Source organism: Chlorocebus sabaeus, chromosome 20, assembly GCF_047675955.1.
Source record: "Chlorocebus sabaeus isolate Y175 chromosome 20, mChlSab1.0.hap1, whole genome shotgun sequence".
Taxonomy (NCBI): domain Eukaryota; kingdom Metazoa; phylum Chordata; class Mammalia; order Primates; family Cercopithecidae; genus Chlorocebus; species Chlorocebus sabaeus.
The window spans coordinates 66,338,169-66,356,034 of NC_132923.1; the positions used below are offsets into that span (position 1 = coordinate 66,338,169).

Consider the following 17,866-nt stretch of genomic DNA (forward strand, 5'->3'; position numbering starts at 1 on the left):
GTGGTATATGTTTGGCAGGCCCACAGACTGCCCCAGGGATTGAATAATCAGACTGTAATTTGCCATGTTTGTATATTGTTGGCAGTGGGATTCCCTGAAAAATCAAGCATTACTTCTGTTCAATGACTTGTAATCACAACCAAAGATTATGTATAGATGTCACCTTAAAATGTCTCCAGAGAGGCTTGGGGCACCAGTATAATCTCTTGCAAAGAGTGCAGCTTTGTTTGCATTGACTTTGGTGATGGATACAGAAACAGTGGCATTTTTGTCTTCGAAAAGCTCTCAGTCAACATAGATTGCAGGCCTGAACAAATGCAGATTTCAGGCCTGGACAAAGAGTGTCTCCTTTATTGAAATTCTAATTCCTTCTACCCCTACTAGCAGTAAACTGACAAATGATCTCATTTGCCCAAGACTAAGAGGGTTCCCAGGATGTAGAGCTTTCAATTTTAAGACTGGAAAATAGTCCCAGGAAAAATGGATGAGTTTGCCACTCTAGAATACAGATAGGCCAAATCCAGACTTGGTCTCTCTCTCTCAGAATTTTGCTTTCCAAAGCTCCATTTTCTCTACATTTTAGGATCTGTTATTTGCAGCAATCCACTTCCAGATTTCGGCTTCTTTATTAGTTATGTATTGCATTTGGTTGCATACATCAGAAATCTGACTAGAAGCTTAACCAAATAGAGAAATATTTTTCTCAAGCAATAGAAGCATGAAAGTGTGTAAACTGTCTGACATAGTAACTCCATAAAGTGTAAAGGACTCGAGTTCCATCTAGCTTTCTTCTTTCTCAACTTTAGCATGTGACTTTTGTCCTTATAATCAAAAAATGATTCCTCTATCTTCAGAAGCTGCATATTCATTTTATGCAAGATTAAGACTAAGGGTAAAGTATAAGAAAAGAAGCACACTAACTGAGGCTGAGTTTAATAACAACCAAAAAAAAAAAATGGCTTTCTCAGAAGCCTTCCATCCAGTAGAATTCCACATACATCTCATTATTTTGGTTGTGTGACTACTCCTAATTTCAGGGGACTCTGAGAGAGGAGTATTTTTCATTGATTTATTGATGCCTCAAAAGAATAAGGCTGCTGCTAGTAAAGAAGAAGAAAGAAAGGTAAATTGGTGAATGCTGAACAACATAGATAAAATATATATTTTATTGAATTTGAGAGAAAATATATAAACTTCTTAAAGATAGGTAATAATAAAAGAGCCTACTTTACACATAATTCTTCACAAATAAATTTTGCTTGGTGATTCAATTAACTTCATGGCTTACACATTAAAACTTCAAGGCCGGCCATGGTGGCTCATGCCTGTAATCCCAATACTTTGGGAGGCCAAGGTGGGTGGATCACCTGAGGTCAGGAGTTCGAGACCAGACCAACATGGGAGACTCCGTCTCTACCAAAAATACAAAAATTAGCTGGGCGTGGTGGTGGGTGCCTGTAACCCCAGCTACTCGGGAGGCTGAGGAAGGAGAATTGCTTGAACCCAGGAGCAGAGATTGCAGTGAGCCGAGATTGCACCACTGCACTCCAGCCTGGGCAACAAGAGGGAAACTCCATCTCAAAAAAAAAAAAAAAAAATTCAAAGAAATATGAATGACCCTTATGGAATTAGACTGAGTCAAAGAGAACATGGGTAACTCCAGCCCTTGTTCCTGTTTGTTAGTTCTTGCAAGTCTGAATTTTTTTAGGCTTGCTCTAAAGCCAAAATCACGAACTCCATCACCATGGAGGTAACATAAATCAGTGAAAAATATTGGTATAATGAGTACTTTTTTTTTTTTTTTTTTTTACTGAGACAGGGTCTTGCTTTGTCACCCAAGCTGGAGTACAGAGGTGCCATCTTGGTTCACTGCTGCCTGGACCTCCTGGGATAAAGCAATCCTCTCATCTCAGCCCCCAGAGTAACTGAGACTACAGATATGCACCACCACACCTGGCTAATTTTTTGTATTTTTTTTTTTGAGGCGGGGTCTCACCATGTTGCCCAGGCTGGTCTCAAACTCATGGGCTCAAGCGATCCACCCGCCTCAGCCTCCCAAAGTGCTGGAATTGCAGACATAAGCCACTTCATCCAAAGGCACACATTTTGATTGCATTTTAAAGATTGCTGAATATTCTTTATATCTAAAGACAAATATGCTTTCTTCCATTTTTTTTTTTGAAGCACATACACTTTTGGGTCTATATTTCATTTTCCTTCTTTTAATACATAATACAGAGAAAGAGTTCTCTACAATGAGAAACTAACAGTGTATGCACAATATGAATGATAACTAGCATTTGACCCGGAATTGGAAAGTTAATTGTGAGTGATATGTCTACAGCAAATGAAAAAGGACTCACCCTATCTAAAGGGGCACCTACTAAGTAGAGCTAGGCCATTATTATAATAGCATGCAAAAGTTTAGACCCGGTGCTGCCAGATTATGATTAGGATCCAGATATTTTATATGAAATTTCCTGGGTTTGAACTGTTGGCCCAAAAAAAAAAAACTTACAAACAATATACAAAGTAAATATATCAAGTCTGTAATTTATTATAGATTTCTATAATGGACCATCAGATGGATACTTTTGCTCTAGGAAAACACCCAGAACATTTCCATAATGTCAAGTCATAGAAAGCAGTACAAGAGGATAAGATGTGTGGACATGGGGCAGAGAGAAAATAAAACTGGTAAACCAGATTTGGGGGTGAAGAAAAACAGAGATTATGTATGATATGCCCTGATGTCATGAATGTGTATTAGGTTCTTTAATTATATTGTGCAAGGATTCTTTGTATAGACTTCAGACTCATTTTAAATACTTTTCAAGTAATAGTAGCTATCAATACACATCAGTAAAAATAGGGCCATCTAGAGTAGTTGGCACCAATAAATACTAACGAGGGTCAATAAGTGTTTTGCAGGTCAAAATGCCAAGTCATAACTTTTGATCTGCAAGATCTCCAAGGCTATGAATTAATTAGGAGCAAAAACATTGTGGGAGCAGAAGGAAGGGTGAACTACAGTTAGACTAATATGATTTTAAACCTTATAGAGGATGGCTAAGAAGATAGGCTTTGAGGCCGGGCACAGAGGCTCATGCCTGTAATCCCAACAATTTGTGAGGCCAAAGTGGGTGGATTGCTTGAGGCCAAGAGTCTGAAACCGGTGTGAGCAACGCAGCTAGATCCCCGTCTCTACAAACAATTTGAAACATATGTATAGCCAGGCATGGTGGAGGGTGCCTGTAAAGCTTAGGCGGGAGGATCACTTCAGCCCAGGAGCTCAGGGCTGCAATGAGCCAATATCACAACACTAGGTTCCTAGGCAACAGAACGGGCCCTATTTCTGAAAAGAAGTAAAAGAAGACAAGTTTTGTAATTAGGCACATATGATATAAAAGTCAATACCAGTCACTTAATAGTTCTATAAAATTGAATACGTTGTTTCATTTCTTTAAGCATCAATTTTTTCATCTGCAAAATCTCACTGATGATAGTCCCTATTTCACAGGTTGCTGTAATGTTTAAATAAACGCATAGATTAAACAGCACCATACACGTAAAGCACTGAGCAAAGTCGCTGGTACAAAATAACATCTTCAACACCTGATATATACAAGACTTCTATGAAGACACGCATACCTTTTGTATATATATATTTTATATACAATATACAGGAAAGCTACCATGTGCAAGGAAATGCCACCAGTTTTATTTTAATCACACCTAAAAATATATAGTGTTATAATAATGCATGAACTCACTTCAAATTATTTTTTCTTGGTGAAATATTTGTAGTATATTCATTCTGTAGAGCTTAGATTTAACAGCAGTATATTGATTTAATATAAGTTTTCCCTAGTTAGTTACACCAGAATGTTTTTCACTTTAGAGGAAGAATGGCATAAGTTTACTGTGTTTTAACCACAATCCCATTTTTGCACTGATTTAATAAACCAATGGTGTTTTATTCAAGTGTCGGATGAGAACCTGAATGGGAGCATTTGACAAATGTTGAATCAAATGCCCCTTCAGGCCTGGAAATCAATAACTCATGTTTCTCTCACTGAGCAAACACAGACAAGGCAGAACATGCCTGTAATCACAGGTCTTCCCTTCAGATTCTCCTGAGCATAGAAGAGTACATTAGTCGTCAAAACTTTTTTGACATCTCAGAAATTGCTTCTCGTAGAAGACACTGTTCCCTCTAGAACTCTTTTCTGTTTTTCACAACATCATATAGGCAGGGACTATCTCTGTGCTGTTCACAACTATAGCCCATCATTGATGAGTGCTCACCAAGCACTTGTTGTGTGAATTAACCAAAGTTCAGTCTTTCCATGTTGATAATTCTCCTGGGAGACCAGAGAAAAGTCAAAATGTCCAAAATAGCGCTAAGAGTTAGCACCATCAGTTTGAACAATTTATTACTTGTCAGTTTTGAGTAAAATATGCAAAAGCATTTCTTATGGTTCTTTTTCCCTCACAACAATGAGCACATATTACATATTCAATAAATACTGACTCAACCAAACTTAATTTCTAATCCTTTCCATTTTCTTTTGGTAATAATTAGCAAAGCCAATTTTATTCAAATATAATCTAAAGGGTACATAGCTTGTTCCCGAAAATAAAGTGGCAACGTAATGAATTCATGAGACTGGAAATCTTCAGGTCATGACAGCAGAGCTAATTCTAATAAAAGAGGCAGAATACAAGTTTTCAGTTAAGAAGGAATAAAACATTCTTCTAGATTAATACTCATTTTCCTTAACTGTGAAGCAGATTGAAAAGAAAAGATAATGAACCAATTTAGTTTAATGTCCAAAGTGATTGCATTACATAAGGGTACCAGAATATTCTATGACTGCAAAACTCATTTTGTTACCTATTTTATAGCCTTCAATGGCAACCTATTTTGAGCAATTTGAACAAGGGAATTAAGGTTCTATAGAGGAGAAAATGACAGCAATTCCAGTTACATAAATGTAACTAACTCAATAAAATACAGTCTTTCCTCTAGAATTCATCAGCAGATCAGCACATAGATGAAATAAATCCACACAAAGACAGTTCCCATTGGTAACCTTGCTATTTATAAAATAGATGGCAGTATTCTTCATAATGTCAAAGACTTGATTATTTGGAAAAAAAAAAAGCCAATGTCACTTCAAAACAATAAGGTACAACTAAACAAAACCTGAACCCTGAAATTTAAGAAAAATGTTTTTTATTAAGTACATTCCACCAATTCTTGTATGTATGTCTGAAACATACCATATGTGGTTCAACTCACGCTAAGTAGGAATTTGGTTTCTGCCATATACTTTCTACTTTATTTCTCTATGAGCAACGTATTATTTTGAATTAAATATACATATGTACATTTATATTTAATTTAGCCTTCAGTATTTTGTTTTGACTTTGTAGTAGGATGAGCATGCTTAAGAAAATGCAGTAGGAAATTTATTTACTACATAAACCATGTGAATCTCAAATGTGACAATATTTTCTTATTTCTCAGAATGCAAGCTAATAGTGGAAAGCAAAGAAAGGAATACATCTATATGATTAGACAACATGATAACAGAGACTAAAGGTATGTGGAAAAATTCTGGAACCCATGTCTTCAAATGCACCTCTCTACATTCTTTCCATATATGACAGTGTGCTCAAAAGACAATATTTTACATATACAAAATTTTATAAATACAGTCTAAATCTTAATAAATAACAAGCTTTTGCTTTTATTGGTTCTCTCTGGTTCCTAGTTCATTCATCTTCTTATCTATTTTCTTTCCTTTTGTCAATTTTCTGTAGTTTTTTGTGTTAATGCTTACCCCAACTATTTTCAAATTAAGCTACAAATGAACCTCTACATAACTTTCTTTGGCAACTTTGATGAGTAAAACTTTCACCATCATTCAACTCTAAATAGGTTGCTATATCCATTGTCATTTCTTCCTTAACTCTCATGTAGCAGTACTTTTTTAGTTTACAATACTAAATCTTTCTAAATGGTTTTCTATTCTTGATTTCGAATTTAATGTACTATGTTCAGAGAGCACACTCTGACCTTCACAGGGACTTCTTTTGAGACCTAACACCTGACCAATGTTTATAACTTTTTCATGTATCCTTAAAAAAGAATGCATATTTTCTATTTTGAGGTCCAGGTCAAGCCATTAGTTTTGTTCAAAATCGTTACACTATTATTTGGTCTACTAACTTCTGATAAAGGTTTATTAAGAATATCCTATTATGATTATGAATTTGTCAAATTTATCTTATAATTATGTGGAATAAGATAATAATTATAAGATAAATTTGACAAATCCATAATCATGATGGTTGGTTATATATAAATCTATATTTATATTTAATAAATATGTAAATCTATATTTATATTTATATAGATATATAAATACATATATTTATATTTACATAGATATGTAAATACACATATTTATATACATTTTTAAATGCATATATTTATATTTATATAAATGTATATATTTATATAAAATATATAAATACATATTTTATATAAAATATATAAATACATATATTTACATAAAATATATACATATATTTATATTTATACTTTTTTTTTTGGAGACTGAGTCTTGCTCTATTGTCCAGGCTGGAGTGCAGTGGCACGAGCTCAGCTCACTTCAACCTCTGCCTCCCGGGTTCAAGCAATTCTCCTGCCTCAGCCTCCCAAGTAGCTAGAATTAAAGGCACCCGCCACCACGCTCGGCTAATTTTTGTATTTTTAGTAGAGATTAGGTTTCACCATGTTGACCAGGCTGGTCTTGAACTCCTGACCTCAAGCGATTCACTCACCTCAGCCTCCCAAAGTGCTGGGATTACAGGCGTGAGCCACCATGCCGGGTCAGTTTTATTTATGTTCAGACAATATTGGGTACATAGAAATTTATAATTTTTATATCAAAAATTATTTTTATTATTATGTAGTGGACTTTATGTCTACCAATGTTTTTTGCCATATTTTCTGCTTTGTCTTGTTTCACTTTGCCAGTTCTCATTTGGTTATAATTTTCTTGGTATATATTTTAGTTATTCTTTTATTTTTTATCTTTGTTTGTGGTTTAATTTCATATTTGGCTCTTGGATATATCATATAGCTGAATTTTGTAATATTTGCCCAAACGAATTATATTTTAATAGCAATAATCTATACACATTTATTGAATATTCACGTGTAACAAAATGATCATATTTCTACCATTTTTGTTTCTGTTTTCATTTTCCTCCTTGGCTGCATTCTGTAGGACTGATAGTTTTAGATAATAATAATTAACATTGAGCATTGAGTAGGGCTAGATATTTTAATAGCTTTACACGTATGATTTTATTTAACCTTCACAACAACTCTGTGAAGGGAGAAACTATTAATGTCTCCACTGTACATTTGAGGAGCCTGAGGCACTAAGAGCCTAAATAACTTGATCCAGGTTATATGACCAGTAAGAGGTAGAGCTAGAATTGAAATTGGCAGCAAAATTCTAGAAATTATGCTCTTAACCAACATATTGTACTTTTCTTAAAGTACCTTCTATAATGATTTTAAATGGCTTTTTGTTTTCGAAAAAAATCTATACTTACATCCATAAGTGTTTCCAAAACTTGAGAATCTGACATCAACAATGGAAAATAAGCAAAAACTTTCTGAAAACTTGCTATATTATTATTTTTCTATTTATTGCCTAAAACTGAAAAGAAATTACTTGAGGAAAAAAAATCAACACAAATAATGTTCTAAGACTTCCTAGCCTAGCCATTGAGAAGGTCTAGCATCTTCTGCTTTCCTGCTTTTTGGACCCTAAGATGGCATGTAAGAAAGTCAACTTACTAATCCTGTTAGAGAGAGAGGCCATATGGAGTGGCCATGGAGGGATGGGATGCAGCATGGAGCAAAGGTCAGATGAAGAAGGAGCACCAGGTGCCAGAGATGTGAGTGAAGAAGCCATCCTGAATATCCCAGCCCCTAGTAACTGTAGGCATCCCAGCTAAGGCCCCAGACATCATGAAGCTGACATAAATCACCCCTACTCCACCTTCTTGAAACGTTTTACAGAGTCATGAAAAATATTTGACTGTGTTCCTTTAAACCACTAAGTTTTGAGGTGGTTTGATATGTAGCAATAGATAACCAAAATAAGAGGAATACTTGGAATTGTATGAGAGATTAAAATTTTGGTTTAGATCTGATTAAGACCTTTAATATCTGAAGATGAATATTTCCTTTTAGGTCAAAGTAACTAGAAAAGTTACGAACCCAACCTAAAATGTCATCAAGGGGAGGAGAAAGGATTGTCAATTTCATGTCCTAAAGGCAGGGATAAGAAAGTGATAACATTTCTTTCAGATTGTACACTACTGAGTACCATTCATCGACAATTCAATTACAAAATATAAGTATCTGTATAATAACCATATCAAGCTGTTTTACACCTGTAGACAATCACAGGTTACAGATAGAAAGTAGCTTACAAGAATTATAAGGGTTTATAAATGTTTATTTCTTAATCTTTTAAAAATGTAGTGTAGGCTTTCTGCAATGTATAATAATACATATACCATCAATTCTAAACCTATTACTAGGCACAAAGATGTTTATAAAATTTTATGGGTTTCTCAACATTTATTTTCTCAAAGAATTTTTTATTTCTTGAGTGTTTATTTACTTGGTCAAAACGTTAAGTGTTTTAAGAAGTGTTGAAAAATCTTGTGGAAGAAATCTGAAATTCAATAGAAGAAATGCAAGCAATATATTAGAGAAAAAATATAAATTTTAATATGAAATAAAACTTTACCAGATGAAAATAGAGCATTAAAGAAAACAAGGATGATTAGATAGAAGAGGGTAAAACAAGACAGATTAATCCAATAAAAATATTAGACACAGAATGGCTATTATTAAGAAGTCAAAAAATAACAAATGCTGGTGAGGCTATGGAGAAAAGGGAATGCTTAGACACTGCAGGTGGGAATGTAAATTAGTTCAGACCCTGTGGGAAGCAGTTTGGAGATTTCTCAAAGAACCAAAAATAGAAGTACCCTTCAACCCAGCAATCCCATTACTGAGTATATATCCAAAAGAAAATAAATCATTCTGCCAAAAAGACACCTGCACTCTCATGTTTATTGCAGCACTATTCACAATAGCAAAGACATAGAATCAACCTAGGTACCTGTCAATGGTGGATTGGATTGAGACAGTGTATGTAACTCTCATGGGATACTATGCAGCCATAAAGAAGAAAATCATGTCCTTTGTAGCAATACAGATGCAGTTGGAGGCCATTTTCTTAAGCAAATTAACACAGGAACAGAAAACCAAATGCTGCATGTTCTCACTCATAAGTGAAAGATAAACATTAAGTATATATGGACATAAAGTTGAGAACAATAGACACTGGGAACACCAAAGGGGGAAGTAAGGAGGGAAAATGGATTGAAAAACTATTATTGGGCATATATTCACTATTTGGGTGACAGTTTCAATTGAAGCCCAAACCTCAGCATCACATAATATATCTATGGAACAAGCCTACACATATACCCCACAAATCTAAAATAAATATAAATAAACATGTTTGCCCAAATTTGGAATAGATCATATTCAAAATTCTGAGAAAAAAAATTAGACACAAAAATAATACACTGCACAAGCATCCTGTATTAATCCATGTTTTTAACTGAATCTCCCCAATTATGCAGAAAATTGTTTTATTAAAAGACTGAATTTTGGAAGGCCTGGAAAACCAGAATGAGGTTAATCTTCTGGGAAGAATGTCCAAAACAACACAACAAAATTGGCAAATTTTATTGATTAAATCCCCACTACTGCTGCTAATCCAACAAGTACCAAAGAAAGTCACTCTTGGAACTAATGAAAAATTGCTGCTGTTTCTGCTTTGGTCACCAAAGAGAACCAAACACTAATACTGCCAGAAAAATAACAGAAATATCAAGTAAAACCTCCTCCTCCTCCTCCTCTCTCACTTCCACATTGAATTCTCACTCTCATACATATAAGTAGCGAAGCCTATGTCACATGCCTCCATGGTAGCTGCAAGGGTGTCCGGGAATCTGCATCCTGCCTCCTCCATTAGAGGGTCAAACACAGCATGGAATTGTCTCCAATATGTGCAAAGATAATACCCCTCCCCGCCCAGAATAAAACAGATGAACACTACACCTACCAAAAAGCCATGATATGGAAAATGTGTGTGATGAACAGTGGACAGTGCAATAAATTTAGATGCTTCTTGAGAAGAGGGACTTTATCTTCCTAGTTCACCTAGAATAGAATCTGGCAAATGAACAAAAGGGATTAAATGAATGACTCAATTATGGAACGCTGGCCACATTTTACATATCCATCATTCCAATATATATTAATATGCTTTGTAAATTAAGAAGAGTTTCCTATGTAATTTTTCTTTTTGATGACTATAATGGGGTGGGGATGAGGAAAGTAGTGAAAGCTTCCAGACACTACTGATTAAGTGCATGAAACAAAAATGAACATAGAATAACTAATATAGCCTAATTAAATTATTAAATTTCAAGGATGAAGAAATAATACTTCAGTAACCCAAGGGGAGAAAATAAACCACTACAAAGAAAAAACAATATCAAGCTGACCTCAGACATCTGCATGGTATTCAAGTCTAGAAGGCAATGGAGCAAGTGTCTGAAAGAAAGAAATTCAGTGTCTACAAGGTCTGGAGAGAATGTAACCCAAGTTCATATGCTCTTAAGTTGTTCTTAAAATATAAAAGTAACAGATATCTTCACATGTGCAAGACCTCAGGAACATAGTATCTGTGAATTTTTCTGGACAGAAAAAAACCTACTTGACATTGAAACCTAACCAAGAGACCAATCAAAATAAATATATTCTTAGAAAAACTGGAGAAACAACTAATGACAAGACTTATGGTTCCAGAACAGAATAGAAATGTCATTTGCTTAAAAACATGAAAGCAGTAACTCACCTAAAAAAGACTGGCCAGAGAAAAAAGGGAGAGGGGGTAAATGTAATAGTACAAATATTCCCATTTTCTTAATAGCTAAATAATATATAATGCTTCTAAATGACACACATCACAAAAAAATGACTCCAAAATCTTTTTTTCCATAATCTTTTATTGTTAACCCTGGAAGGATCTTTTACAAAATCGTATCTCTTTTAGTGGAGAACCACTCGTTTAAATTTAGCAATTACTTTGGTTTTACCTATTTCTTTTTCTTTCTTTAAAATTATGTGAGCATAAATTTTAAACTTTTAATTTAAGAAGTAGTGGATATAATCTCATTATAAAAATTATTTCTCTCTATCTCCTATATCTAAGTGTGCATAAAAAATTTCGGGAGTAATTTGTTGTTGTTTGTGAGGGAAGGAAAGTGTCCTCTAAAAACATCATATTCCACCCGAATTTTTTCCACTTCAAAAAAAAGCAGTGAACATTCTCAAGCATGAAAGAATCTAAGAAATTTAACAAACTCAAGAGTTTGCTGGGGGAAAAATATGCTTTCATTTATGCCAGTAAAATTAAACCAATAAACAAATTACTGGAAAATATGTATGATTCAAATCATTTTTATTCAAAAAAGTGAGCGCCAAAATCATCTTCACTCACACAACTTACTGTCTACATTTATTTACATGACTTCATTGTCCCCTAAAAATGTCATATTCCACCAAAATGTTTTTCTCATTAAGAAAAAGCAACCAATGCCCAGGCACAGTGGCTCATGACTGTAATCCCGCACTTTGGGAGGCCGAGGCAGGCGGATCATGAGGTCAAGAGATCGAGACCATCCTGGCCAAAATGGTGAAACCCGTCTCTATTAAAAATACAAAAATTAGCTGTGCTTGGTGGCACGTGTCTGTAATCCCAGCTACTCGGGAGGCTGAGGCAGGAGAATTGCTTGAACCGGGATCCAGGAGACAGAGGTTGCAGTGAGCTGAGATCCTGCCGCTGCCCTCCAGCCTGAGCTACAGAGTGAGACTCCATCTCAAAGAAAAAAGCAAGAAAGCAAGAAAAGAAAGAGAGAGAGAGGAAGGAAGGAAGGAAGGAAGGAAGGAAGGAAGGAAGGAAGGAAGGAAGGAAGGAAGGAAGGAAGGAAGGAAGGAAGGAAAGAAAGGAGGAAAGGAGGAAAGGAGGGAGGGAGGGAGGAGAGAAAGAAAAGAGAGAGAGAGGAAGGAAGGAAGGGAGAGAGAGAGAGAAAAAAGAAAGAAAGAAAGAGAGAGAGAGATAAAGAAAGAAAGAAAGAAAGAAAGGAAGAAAGAAAGAAAGAAAGAAAGAGAAAGAAAGAAAGAAAGAAAGAAAGAAAGAAAGAAAGGAAGGAGGGAGGGAGGGAAGGAAGGAAGGAAGGAAGGAAGGAAGGAAGGAAGGAAGGAAGGAAGGAAGGAAGGAAGGAAGGAAGGAAGGGAGGGAGGGAGGGAAAGAGAGAGAAAGAAAGAAAGAGAGGAAGGAAGGAGACAGAAAGAAGAAAGAGAAAGAAGGAAGGAAGGAAAGAAAGAAAGAGAAAGAAAGAAAGAAAAGAAAGAAAGAAAGAAAGAAAGAAAGAAAGAAAGAAAGAAAGAAAGAAAGAAAGAAAGAAAGAAAGAAAGAAAGAAAGAAAAGAAAGAAAGAAAGAGAGAGAGAGAAAGAAAGAAAGAGAGGAAGGAAGAAAGAAAGAAAGAGAGGAAGGAAGAAAGAAAGAAAGAGAGGAAGGAAGGAAGGAAAGAGAGAGAGGGAAAGGGCAATGAACATTCTCAACCATGAAGCAATCTAAGAAATAGTACAAACCTGAGATTTTGCTGGGGGAAAAATATGCTTTAAATTATACCAGTAAAATCAAACCAATACAGAAATTAATGGAAAATATGGATGACTCAGATCATTTTTATTCAAAAAAGTGAGAGCCAAAATCATGTTCACTCGCACAACTTACTGTCTACATTTATTTACATGACTTCATTGTTCCACTGTTGTCATCGATATAACTCTACTCTTCCAGGAAACTCTTGCTCAGAAAGTCAGAAGTTGAAAATAACTTTTTTGTTAATTCCAGGAATTTCATGAAAGACACAGCAACTCTTCAATAAAAAGCATAAACAAGAGTTTACATCTCCAGACTGTCTAAACCCCTCATCTCAAAATCTACCAGTGTTAAACTGTTTTACCACGTCCTTACCGAATTCTAAGCAAGTCCCCATCTTAAAAGCCCAGTCTTAACCTAGACTTTAAATCGCTCATAACTATAACCTGACTTTGGCCCATTTCCTTTGTGATACCAAGACACCACCAATACAGTGCTCTTCTTACCATGGTAAGAATAAATTCAGCTTTGTCTTATCATTGCTTTGGTAACATTTCTAGTGAAGCTAGCATTCAACAAAAGTCAAAACTGGAAAGTAAAAAAGCAACATAAATCAAGATAAGAAAATACATGAAAACCCAAGCATACCTCAAAAGATCAGAATAGGGAGGAGGAGTATGGTGTATAACAGCACAAGGCAAATAAGACTATGAAGACCAGCCGGGCGCAGGGGCTTACGCCTGTAATCCCACCACTTTGGGAGGACAGGGCAGATGGATCACAAGGTCAGGAGATAGAGACCATCCTGTCTAACACAGTGAAACTCCATCTGTACTGAAAATACAAAAAATTAGCCAGGAGTGGTGGCACACACCTGTAGTCCCAGCTACTCGGGAGGCTGAGGCAGGAGAATCACTTGAACCCAGGAGGCAGAGGTTGCAGTGAGCTGAGATGCACTCCAGCTTGGGCGACAGAGCAAGACTCCATCTCCCGCCCCCCCCAAAAAAAGACTATGAAGACAAAGATGCTGGTCTGGTCAATGTCTGACATGGACCTGGCTCCCTTAAGAATATGGTCCTGCCAGATCTGGTGGCTCACACCTGTAATCCCAGCACTTTGAGAGGCCAAGGCAGGAGGATTACTTAAGCCCAGGAGTTCAAAACCAGCCTGGGCAATATAGTGAGACCCCATCTCTATGAAAAGTAAACAAAGTTGCCAGGCATAATGGCATACACCTGTAGTCCCAGCTACCCAGAAGGCTGAGGTGGGAGAATCACTTGAGGTAGGAGATCAAGGTTGCAGTGAGCTGTGATCATGCCACTGCACTCCAGCCTGGGCAACAGAGCAAGACCCTGTCTCAAAAATTTAAAAATAATAATAATATGGTCCTAAGAGGTAGCTATTGCATTCCTATTTGAGGGACTAAGGAACAAAGACCGGTATTATACCTTTGCCTTCTATTTTGAGGAGTTATTTATCAAAAGTGTAAATCAAGGACTATCTACTTCAGAAGCATATTCTATCCTGGGCCCTATCCTTAATCAGAATCTCTGGGAAGAGGTATGGAAATTAGCATATTTAATAAGCCATGCCCTTTAATAAACTCTTACACCAATGTCAGAGAATCACTGAGCAAAATGTCCAACCATCATATTAAATTACCCTTTTCAACACTGGGCATCTAATTAAAACAGCTGAGTGCTTCTGGATGGAATAGATAGTGGTAAGGTAATTCAGTAAATCAAATGCTAAAACTTTTTCTCCCTGAATCCAACCCCTCTTCTCAAGTTCATGGACTGCATTCCCCATCCACCCTCCCCTTACTGTATAAGTTGACTGATTAGATAGCAATATTACTAGTAAGGCACAGCAACCTGACTTCTTCTTTGCAGCATTTATCACAACTGTAATGTCTTTCATTGTTCCATTATTGGCTTAAACTCTATTTTCCCTGCAGGATAGTAATCTCTATTACCAGGGGGAACAAGTCTGTCTTATACACAGTCATAGCTCCAAATCCTACCACAGTGCTAAGACATGATAGATCTTCAATAAATAGCTGTTCAATTAATTAAGAAAAACGTGGAAAATATCAGTCAAATACAATGATTTCAGTTCTACTGAAATCGATGGTGAGACATTCTCTCTCTAATAGTAATCAGTCAACAAGTTGTATTGTTTCCTAGGATCACTCCGTGAAAATAAAATAAAGCCATCAGCATGAAAGAGAAAGTCTGGGTAGGAATTAGAACAATGGAAAGAGTAAATGGTTTGGAACCTTATGGGAACATTTTAAAATCCAAGATAATACATTTGTGTAACCTCAGGCTCTCTGTGAAACCTCAGGCAAGCTGATCCTTCTGAGATCCCAGTTGTCAGTAAATTGGATGTTATATTAGCTACTTCACTGACTTGTGGGTTAGATGGATTGACAGACTATGACCCATGGGCCAAATCTGGCCTGTAACCTGTTCCTGTACAATCTGGGAGCTAAGAATGGTTTTTACACTTTTTTTCAAAAGAATTAAGCTATTTTATTTGACATGTAGTAGATAGTCATAAAGCAGGTCCATATATTTAGTTTTCCAATATCCTAATGTATTTCCACAAACCTTTTAAGTCTACAATTTTATACAGTTTTCCATCAGGGAAGCAAGATACATATAATTTGTTTATATTTAACTAATTAATGGTTTTAAGAGGGTTTAGTCTCTAAATCAGTAACAATTTAGTCATAACACCATACAAACACATTTAAATATTCAGGAAAGAGGTTTTTAAGATTATCGCTTAGTCTTATAAAATGGTGAATTTTAACCAAATTGATACCTCTGTATTCTTATTTATGTTTCCTCTACTCTTACATCACACTGCTTGGCAAGTAATGTAAGTTTTGATGTAATTTTAAAATTCAAGTAGGTGTAAACAAATTCTAATTTGTTAAACAATTCATATATTCCCCTTTAGTTACTACACTACCTCAGGATTAATTCTCCTTAAAAAAGTAATCATCCCACGTAGAAAAAAACGGCAGAGCTTCATCTCTTCCTTAAATATTTTCGAGTACTATAAGAACACAAATCCATAAAAACCTGATTAAAATTTGACATTTCATCTTGCTTTACTGATTACGGAATAATAGAAAGATGTAAAAACATGTTCCTTAGTATTTATCTTCTTAACAGAAATATGTAAAGAAATACTGCAATTATGGTTATGGGCTATGTTCCAGCCTCTTCAAGTACAGGACACAACTATGGTTCCTACCAGTAAGGAGAAATGAACAATCAATCTTACAAAACACAAAAGAAAGATGAGAGGCACAAAAAGACAAACTGACTTTGGCTTTTAAGAACCTAATGTTAACCCTGAAATGCCAGATTCCGTAACACCACAGCAAAACAAAAGATTTCAGCAGCAAGTCACCACTTCACACAGTATTAAGAATTCTGAAATACGTAATAGCCTTCCTCCCACCTCCCACTCAATCTGCTGGGTCATCTTTTTGCTTTTCCTGCTTTTTCACTGACGACAGTTCAAGGCTTGCCCACTGCATCGGTTCAGCTTTTCTCATAGTGATCTCAATCTTTGTTGCAGTCGTAGTTACATAACTTCACTTTATATCAGTCACACCCCATATTTTCACATTTTGATCAAATTCCTTCTCTCCTTCAAATACAATGTGCACATTTAACAATGTGCTATGGGCTTCTACTCGACTAACTTCTGGAAGTGAATCTTTAGCATATACTGAAATGGTAACTTCACCTCCAGTCTGATGCCAGTTATGTCTACATGAAACAACTTTTGTCCCAACATCCTTTTTAGTCCACATATGTTTCCCTGTTGTACAGCCCTCTTGGGCTAAGAATGTATTAAAATCAGAAGTTTTTCTTCTACAACAGCTTAGGTATTTCATCCTCTCATGGGAAATAGGTACTCCAGAATGATATACACAGACTTCTTCTAGACTTTCTAGACACCGATATGTCTTTGAACACCCTCCATTCTTACATGAGGTCCCAACCTTAATTTCATCATTGTCTTCTTCTTTCTTATCTTCGTCATTCCCTTATGACAGTTTGTCAAGTGCTTGTTTTACAAAGGCAGATATTTTTAATCCCAAATTTGTCATTGGTTCATCTGGGCTTGGCGTTTTTATTGCTTCTACTAACTTAGGAGCTTGAATGATGTGTTCTGAAATTTGGGTTTCAATTCAGATAGTTCCTTCTTCTCAGTAGTCCTGACTTCAGGTTTGACTGGCTCAGGTGGCTTCTCACTATTATGTCTACCTTTTGTATAGCCTACAATGCTTAAAAATCAGAAAAATCCATTGTTCTTCTCTTACAGCAAGACCAACCCTTTAATGCGTCGTGAAAGACTGGGACACCTGGGTGGTATGTGCAAGCATCATCGGAATTGGTCTCAGGATCGAAGCACTGACCGCAGCCCCAGTTGTAGCACAGCAAGGCCATTTTCTTTTCCCACCATCACAGGCAAGGCCCAAACACTGGGAATGGCAAGAGGATGTGTTAGCCACTCCCATGTTGCTAGCACTAGTCTGACGACTGAGGAGACTGCCAGTTTCCAGACTACACAATTTTTTTTTTTTTAAATAGAGACGAGGTTTCACCATGTTGGCCAGGCTGGTCTTGAACTCCTGACCTCAGGTGTTCTGCCTGCCTCAGCCTCCCAAAGTGCTGGGATTACAGGCATGAGTCACCATGCCCGGCCAGTTTTCACACTTTTAAAGCATTCAGAAGAAGAAGGAAAAGGAGGAGGACATAAAGGCGGAGGAGGAAAATGAGGTAAAGTTTATGAGGCCTGCAGAGTCTAAAATTCTATTATCTTGTCCTTTACGGAAACAGTTTATTGATCTAATGATGATAAAAGGCTAGAGAGCGGATATAGTTGGCGTAGGATAGTGAAGGTGCTAACTGAAAGCAAATTGGTTTTGATGGGCTTTATTAACAAGCATAAAGAAAAATATTCACTAGGTCAATAAATGCATACC

At 36.2% G+C, this 17,866-nt stretch overlaps 1 pseudogene; it reads right to left on the reverse strand.

Annotated features, from left to right (window-relative positions):
- Positions 1 to 16,114: 16,114 nt before the first annotated feature.
- LOC103224622 (cysteine and histidine-rich domain-containing protein 1-like) lies at positions 16,115 to 17,327 on the reverse strand (annotated as a pseudogene).
- Positions 17,328 to 17,866: the final 539 nt, after the last annotated feature.